Source organism: Notolepis coatsorum (genome assembly GCF_963971535.1).
Source record: "Notolepis coatsorum genome assembly, chromosome: 17".
NCBI lineage: Eukaryota > Metazoa > Chordata > Actinopteri > Aulopiformes > Paralepididae > Notolepis > Notolepis coatsorum.
In genome coordinates this window covers 107,215,483-107,224,165 of record NC_140181.1, presented here as the reverse complement: position 1 = coordinate 107,224,165, position 8,683 = coordinate 107,215,483, and positions in this window count along the sequence as shown.

The window sequence follows — 8,683 nt, the reverse complement described above, 5'->3', positions numbered from 1 at the left end:
TATTAGCAACGCCGAGCTTTCGAACCATCCCGTATCTCTGTCCGAAACCCTCGTGCAATTGGGAGCACCTTTGTAATTTCTCTGTGATACTTGTATAACGAACGGTTCGGCCAGAACCAGTCCTTCAGGGTAAATCTAGGTTGGTTTCCCATTGAGGAGCAAGTGACTGTGGATTCACTCGGTGCATCACAGTCACGAAAGGGGCTAGACGGATTGATTGATTGATTGATTGAAAAGTTTATTAACAGATTGCAGAATGGGTACAGTACAGTACATCTCAATACATACAATTGTTAAGGGGATGCAGACCAGAGAAAGACTTTCGTCTTGTTTCCACCAGGGTCCCCCATTTTCAATTCATCATAACATATATGACATACATGACATACAGATAGACAGTACTGCTACATCTATACATTTATGACATATCAGATTTGCAAATACAGTACTGTTTGTGATACAAAAGTGTCCAGAAAAGGAGTGTATATACATTTGGCGTAGAAACTGTACATTGGAGGTTGGGTGGGGGGGGTTGGGTACACTGGGATATTGACAACCATACTGGGTAATTTACATTGGAGGTGGTTGGGGGGGGGGGGTTGGGTACACTGGGATATTGACAACCATACTGGGTAATTTACATTGGAGGAGGTTGGGTGGGGGGGGTTGGGTACATTGGGATATTGACAACCATACTGGGTAATTTACATTGGAGGTGGTTGGGGGGGGGGGGGGGGGGGGCGGGGGGCACACTGTATAAACAAGTAACACTGTACATTGAGGGGGGGGGGGGAGGAGACACTGTACAACCAAACACAATTGTACATTGAACTATTGACAAAACCATACTAGGTAAATGACTGTACATTGGAGGGGGTTGGAATGATTGGGTTAGGATATTTACAGGGGCCAGTGTTGAATTGCAGTCTCCCGTAGGTGTCCCTTGAGAGAGGTTTTGAAAGTGGGTAGTGATCCACATTCCTTTACAGCTTTGGGTAGGGCGTTCCACATTGATGTGGCATAATTGCGAAACGTGTTTTGATTGATTGATTGATTGATTGATTGATTGATTGATTGATTGATTGATTGATTGATTGAAAACTTTATTAACAGATTGCAGAATGGGTACAATACAGTACAGCTCAATACACACAATTGTTAAGGGGATGCAGACCAGAGAAAGACTTTCGTCTTGTTTACATCAGGGTCCCCCATTTTCAATTCATCACTGACTGGAGTCTATATTTTCATTTTCTTTACACTATAACAGACTCACATCAACGACTATCTTGATTCTTTGCACCAGAGACCCATACAACTGGACTAGCTTGTGTTTGTACTTTTATATGACTATTTTATATTTTATATTACTTTATTTTATATTACTTTATTATTATTTATTTATTATTATATTTTATATTGCTACCCAGTACAATGTTGCATGTGAAAGTAATGGCAAAATGGGTCTAGGTCTGACTCTGCACTCTAGTACACTGAGTGCATTCGTACAGTTTTTATTTATATAATAAATGTATTAATTGCAGTTGTGGTGTTTTTGTTAATGCTGGTGGGAATATATTTAGAATATTATATTAGGCTATATTTTTAAGTGATTTGACTGAATAATGATCAGCAATCATAATAATGCCTATACTATTGGGACGCCAAATATATACATTATGCAGGTCTGTCCCACAACTAGTAAGATAAGATAAGATAATCCTTTATTGATCCCTATGCGGGGAAATTCGGGTGTCAAAGCAGCATGTGGGATGCATAGCTTCACAGTACAATACAATATAGCAATATAAAATATAATAATAAATAAATAATAATAAAGTAATATAAAATAAAGTAATATAAAATATAAAATAGTCATATAAAAGTACAAACACAAGCTAGTCCAGTTGTATGGGTCTCTGGTGCAAAGAATCAAGATAGTCGTTGATGTGAGTCTGTTATAGTGTAAAGAAAATGAAAATAGGTTATTATAGACTCCAGTCAGTGATGAATTGAAAATGGGGGACCCTGATGTAAACAAGACGAAAGTCTTTCTCTGGTCTACATCCCCTTAACAATTGTGTGTATTGAGCCGTACTGTATTGTACCCATTCTGCAATCTGTTAATAAAATGTTCAATCAATCAATCAATCAATCAATCAATCAATCAATGAATATTCACAGCAAATATTGTGACTGTACGACTTACAGGACAGAAGATACGCCCACTTAAAAATGGAAGGTTTGGCCTGATGATGGCACAATAATTTCATAATTTTAGAGTCATAAATGTGCACAGAAAATGTCATGGAAATCCAGCCATTACTTTTCGAGATTGTTTTTAGGCGTTGTTCAAACTGCAGGCAAATCTGATTTGTTTCTCAAATCAAATCTTTAACTGTCCGCATTGTTTATTTGTAAGTGATCAGATTGTATTTGTCTGTCCAGACATCACCAACCTATTTGCATGGGTTGCTGTGGTAATGTATATATAATTATGGTAATAATATATAATTCTATGTGTCTAGGGAGGATTCAGCCCTGATCTGCCCCCTAGTGGAGAGACTTTTCCATCCTCCAGGTACAAGCAAAATACACAGGCTAGTATGTCTACTTGTACGCATTATTAAAACACTGATTCTTGAGAGTCGGGACAAAACACTTTTTAAATATTATATTTTGAGAATACACACTATATTGATTATAGTTATATATTCATATAGAGAAAGGTCTGAGCTATTTAACCATGTAAAGGTGCAGGCTCTACATAGAAAAAAAAATTCAACAAATTCACATGTTTCCCTTTGAAACTTGATTTGTGTTAACTCCGTCAGACACACAAAAAAGTATATAATTCTAATTATTCCAGTCCAACAAGAATCTAAAGTTCTGAAGTATGTTGTAATAGTGTTTAGTTACTCTGGTATGCAATAAAATATAATATATAAACCTTTCACACTATTCTGAAAACCCAGAGTTAGAAATATTAGCATTTTCAAACTTTGTTTTTAATTTTGATATGATAAAAAAAATATCATTAAGTAAATAAGACACAAGAGGATGAAGATCTAATGCTACTTTATTACTTAAACAACATAAACTGAAGAAGGAATTTGTATTTTCCCCAAGATTAACAAAAAGAAACATCTGACGGTGTTGACGAGAAACTGACGGAGTTGACAAAATTGGATTTGCATCTCTGCTAAATTTTTTAAACAGATGACAATAATGACAATAATAAGAACTAATAACTCCTTGTCTTATACTGAACATTTTGTTAACTCAATTGTAATAAACAACAAACTTTACATACACTGTTTCCAACTATTACAAAATGCACCATTTCCAACAACAAAAACAGTAATGGAGAACAGGACCCCTTCTTCTCGTCCCTGTTTTCATCTACCTCCTCTACACCACTTCCTGATCTCCACTTTCTCACCCACTTCTCCTCTTCCTTTCCTTCTGCATTTCTGATTAGTTTCACTATGATGTCTTGAACTGGGCAGAAACAGACATCCTTCTTGCCACATTTGGGCTGAACCTTTTCTGTTGGACCATGGGGATGCAGAAATTCCACTTTCACATCTTGTTGCTCATTATCCACATCGATGGTCTTGGCTAGCCACCAGTGGTCATCATATACTACTGCTAACCAGTCTCCATTACTAAGGCTACTAACAGTCGTTACTGTCACCGTACCCTCAGGACCTTTCAAAGGTTCTTCGTCCAACTCCTCCATTACATCTTCCATCTCCATACCCTCTTCCATCTCATTTTCCATCTCCTCCCACAACATGGCCAGAGGTCTCTTCTTCCTTGCCCTCCGTGTATCACTCTGCTGTTCTCCTGGGTTGCCATGGTAATAGGAGGTAGCTGGGCAGAAGCACTGGCAATCCAACATCTCGCTGCAAAAGCAGGATAGTTGTCTGTTGTGGATCCTGTCCTTATGTGCAATGATCTGGTGTATTTGTCTTGTTGAGGGAACCGGTTTGAGAGGATTCATGAGAAGTGTGTCGTATCTTTGCATGTCTTCTTCCACAATGTGATACAGCTGAACACCATTCAGACTGTTTGAGACCTTTTTGAAGAATATCATTTCCTCTCAGGACCAGGTTGTCAGCTGTTCTTTTTACTGTTCCGCCAATGCCGTCTGGTGCGCCCTTACCACGAGAAGTGGGGAAGAAGTTCCACGTTGTCCTTTCAAACCCCAGAAGAAAAAAGTTCTTCTTGTTCTTGTTTGCTTGGACCATCAGACCAAAAGTGCACGGTGGTAACCTGTGGATATTTTGTCTTGATATCTTTTAGGACTGGATCCATTTGTGTCCCTATTGCCGCAGCATCCTGTCTCTTTGACTCTGACAGTGTGCAAAACCCTGCCTTTCCACCCTTAGTGTAATACATTCTGGTATGGAGTGTTATCTGTGGCAGATTTTGTCCGAAATGGCAGGCCTGAACTTCAGCTTTATATTTGAATTTCCAGGATTCTGAAAAGTCAACATGGACGATTGCTGTACTCTCATCACAGGACTCAATTGTGTTGCTGTATTCTTTTGACTGGTTTCACACTGAACACACATGTGTTGTGGTTTCCTTTCTGAGTTTTTGCTCATAGAGTTTGATGAGCTCTGAAAGGCTGCCTCGGTGTTCGACGAGCTTAGTGTTGATGTTGATTCCATTGCGTGTGTCTTCTTGAACTCTCTCCCACTGCCTCCATTGAACATCGATTTTGTCTTGCTCTTGGGTTGTAACTGTACCTTTGTTTAGACATCGTGAGCAGGCGCGAAGAAGGCAGGCCTCACTTGCTGGAGAGCAACAAACTAATTGAAAACTGTCATCCAGTTTGTTTGACTTCACAACACCAGACATTTTAAGGACCTCAAGCATTAAGCATGCATTTTCATGTATTTGACACAGACATGTCTTCCGATCAGATGCTTTTGGTGCTGTGACATAGAAGGGCCTCAGAGCACAGAATGAAGAATAGCTCAGCTTTACAGTGGGGTTCTTAATCTGGAATTCAGTGTGGAGGTTGAGCATGGAGTCTAGCAGGATCATTATCTGCCGCTTGATCTTGTTCCTGGTGATTGTGTCAGTCTTATCCGTCGTCACACGTGCAGAGTTCAGGAAGAAATCCTGAACAGTCTGTGTTATACCCTGTATAGTACATTGGAGGGGGTTGGGTTAGGACATTTACAGGGGCCAGTTTCGAATTGCAGTCTCCCGTAGGTGCTCTTTGAGAGTGGTTTTGAAAGAGCTTTGGGTAGGGCGTTCCACATTGATGTGGCATAATTGCGAAACGTGTTTAGTCCCTTGTTTGAGCCGAATCTGGGTTTAACATGATTTGTGGAGCTCCCTCTGGTGTTGTGGTCGTGGTATTCACTGACCTTTGGGAAGTATTTTGACATGTACATGGGTACCTTAGTCGTGTAGTGTATCTTGTAGACCAGGCCCATTGCAAGTTGCTGTACTCTGTCGTCTACTCTAAGCCATCCTAGGTTGTCAAAGTGGGCAGGGGTGAGGTGGGTTCTAGGAGTAAGGTCAAGTAGTAGTCTGACCAGTTTGTTTTTAGATGTTTGTAATCTTGTTTTTAGCGCCTTTGAGGTGCTTTGGTACCATGAGGTGCAAGCATAGTTGTACCCTTGAATGAGTGCTCCTGCCAGAGTCTTCAGGCCGGGTATTTTTGTTTACCAGAGAGGAGATCCGGTACAAGAATCTAGTTCGTTGGTTGACTTTTTTGAGTACATTGGATGCCATTTTGTCACAGGAAAGATTTGCCTCTAGGATGGAACCTAGGTATGTAGCTTTCCTTGTGACAATATTGTCACCCACTGTAACTGAGAAGCCGTCGGTCTTGCTGAGTTTGTTATTTGATCCGAAGAGAATGGACTCTGTTTTACCCAGGTGTAATGATAGTTTGTTATCAGCAAGCCAGGTGCAGATTCTGCCGAGTTCTGAGCTGAGGGTTTTTTCAACCTGTAACTTGTTCTTGTCAGAGACCAGCAGGGCTGAGTCATCCGCGAACAAGAACAAGTTGCAGTCACAAGCTGACGACATGTCATTTGCATAAATTAGGAACAGTAGCGGTCCTAGTATGATTCCTTGTGGAACACTACAGCTCACTGTGAGGGGGGGGGGGGGATAGGGTACCGTTTACCTCCACCATCTGTTCTCTCCCCTCAAGGTATAGGATTGCATCCAGCTCACTGATAGACTATTAAAACTCTGATGCACTTCCGTCACTCTGGATTTGACGCAACCGTTGTGTGACACAAAACACACTTTGAAATCCTATTTGAGAGGCTAGAGAGCGTCCAGCTGGACTGAGATGCATGCATCTGTATAAATCCGACTGGAATCACATTTCAAACCCTCTTCAAATGGCTTGTATCAGATTTGTAACAATGGAATTTCATGTGGTTTTGTCCAGACTTTCTAAAAAAAACAATCTGGATATGCAAAGAAAAAGGGATTTGGGCTGGCAGTCTGAACAAGGCCTTGGTTTGGTCTGATGCTAGAGGAAAGTCATGGGGTGCCCAAAATCAATAGGTTTGTTCCTCAGGGGCGAACCTCTTCATGTCGGACCCCCAAATTGATATGCAATAAGCCATGGACCCCATTTTGTCCCAGGGACCCCCCCCACCTGAAAGATATTTGTTGTTAGATGTGGTTTAGTCCTTAATTCCACAACTGTCTCTACTGTAGGTGGGGAGATAACAGTAGCTATGAAAGCTATGATCACCTATGATCTTTCACTGTACTAACTCCTAGAGAAGAAAATATTTGTGAAAATTCAGATTCAGATTTATTGTCACATCATTCATACACTGAGTGAGATGCCTTTGTTCTTGGCTCCTTGGCCCCTGCAGCAGCATCCGCATCAATACAGTAGTATGAAATTGCAGCATAAGCAACAATAAAATAGCACTAATTTACAATACAATAATCACAGTGTAATAATCACTGTGTGGGTGTAGTGTAGTGGGTGCAGAGTTGCAGTTGAGTCAATGATACAACAGCACTAGATTCCATTACCACAGTCACAGGCAGTGCAGGGTAGCTAGTGGTTAGTTAGTGTTATTTGTTCATGAGTCTGACTGCTTGTCACAGGCAGCAGGGTAGCTAGTGGTTAGTTAGTGTTATTTGTTCATGAGTCTGACTGCTTGTTACAGGCAGCACAGGGTAGCTGGTGGTTAGTTAGTGTTATTTGTTCATGAGTCTGACTGCTTGTCACAGGCAGCAGGGTAGCTGGTGGTTAGTGTTATTTGTTCATGAGTCTGACTGCTTGTCACAGGCAGCGCAGGGTAGCTGGTGGTTAGTTAGTGTTATTTGTTCATGAGTCTGACTGCTTGTCACAGGCAGCAGGGTAGCTGGTGGTTAGTTAGTGTTATTTGTTCATGAGTCAGACTGCTTGGTGGGAAAACAGTCCTGGAGTCTGCTGGTTCGGTCCTTGAGGCCGCGGTACTGTTTGCTGGACGCATCGACTGAAAGAGTTTCCCCATTCAGCTGAAACCCCCCCTAAGGACCCCCTGAAACCCCCCCTGGGGACCCCCGGGGTCACAATGATCCATGAAATAGCAGACTCAATGTACCACAAGACGGCAGCAGCAGCAACATAATTAGACCAGCTGTATCGATTTAAAATCGGTCATGTTTGATGCTTGAGCACACTGGTAATCTGTCTGAGAACAGAGTGGTTAACCTTCTGTAGTGTGGTAGTGAAAGGTTAACCTGTAGTGTGGTAGTGAAAGGGTTAACCTTCTGTAGTGTGGTAGTGAAAGGTTAACCTTCTGTAGTGTGGTAGTGAAAGGTTAACCTTCTGTAGTGTGGTAGTGAAAGGGTTAACCTTCTGTAATGTGGTAGTGAAAGGTTAATCTTCTGTAGTGTGGTAGTGAAAGGGTTAACCTTGTGTAGTGTGGTAGTGAAAGGTTAACCTTCTGTAGTGTGGTAGTGAAAGGTTAACCTTCTGTAGTGTGGTAGTGAAAGGTTAACCGTCTGTAGTGTGGTAGTGAAAGGGTTAACCTTCTGTAGTGTGGTAGTGAAAGGGTTAACCTTCTGTAATGTGGTAGTGAAAGGTTAACCTTCTGTAGTGTGGTAGTGAAAGGGTTAACCTTGTGTAGTGTGGTAGTGAAAGGTTAACCTTCTGTAGTGTGGTAGTGAAAGGTTAACCTTCTGTAGTGTGGTAGTGAAAGGTTAACCGTCTGTAGTGTGGTAGTGAAAGGGTTAACCTTCTGTAGTGTGGTAGTGAAAGGGTTAATCTGTCTGAGAAAGAGAACAGAGTGGTTAACCGTGCAGGAGCTTTGATGTGCCAACAACAGGAGGTACATAGTTTGGGCAGAGCAAGTGGTTAGCTTGGCTGCAACCTAGAGATCTACCACTAGGGGTGCAAGCACCACACAGCAGACATCAGGCAAGGCTGACTGGAAGACTGGAAGAAGTGCAGACACTCTCTAGCCAAAGAGAGGCTGGAAGAGGGAAGACAGGCAGGAAAATGAATGGGAGGCGATGTCCACTCCTCACTGAAAACTCAACACACAGTCAAGTATCACTCTATTCTTTTGGTAGCGTCCCCAGGGTTCTCACAAAGTCATTGAAGTGCCTAAAGTGGTTTAAAAAAAAATAATATCTTTTGGAATTCCTTGAAAACAGCCCATTTTTTAACAAGGTGCTTAAAAAGTAATTG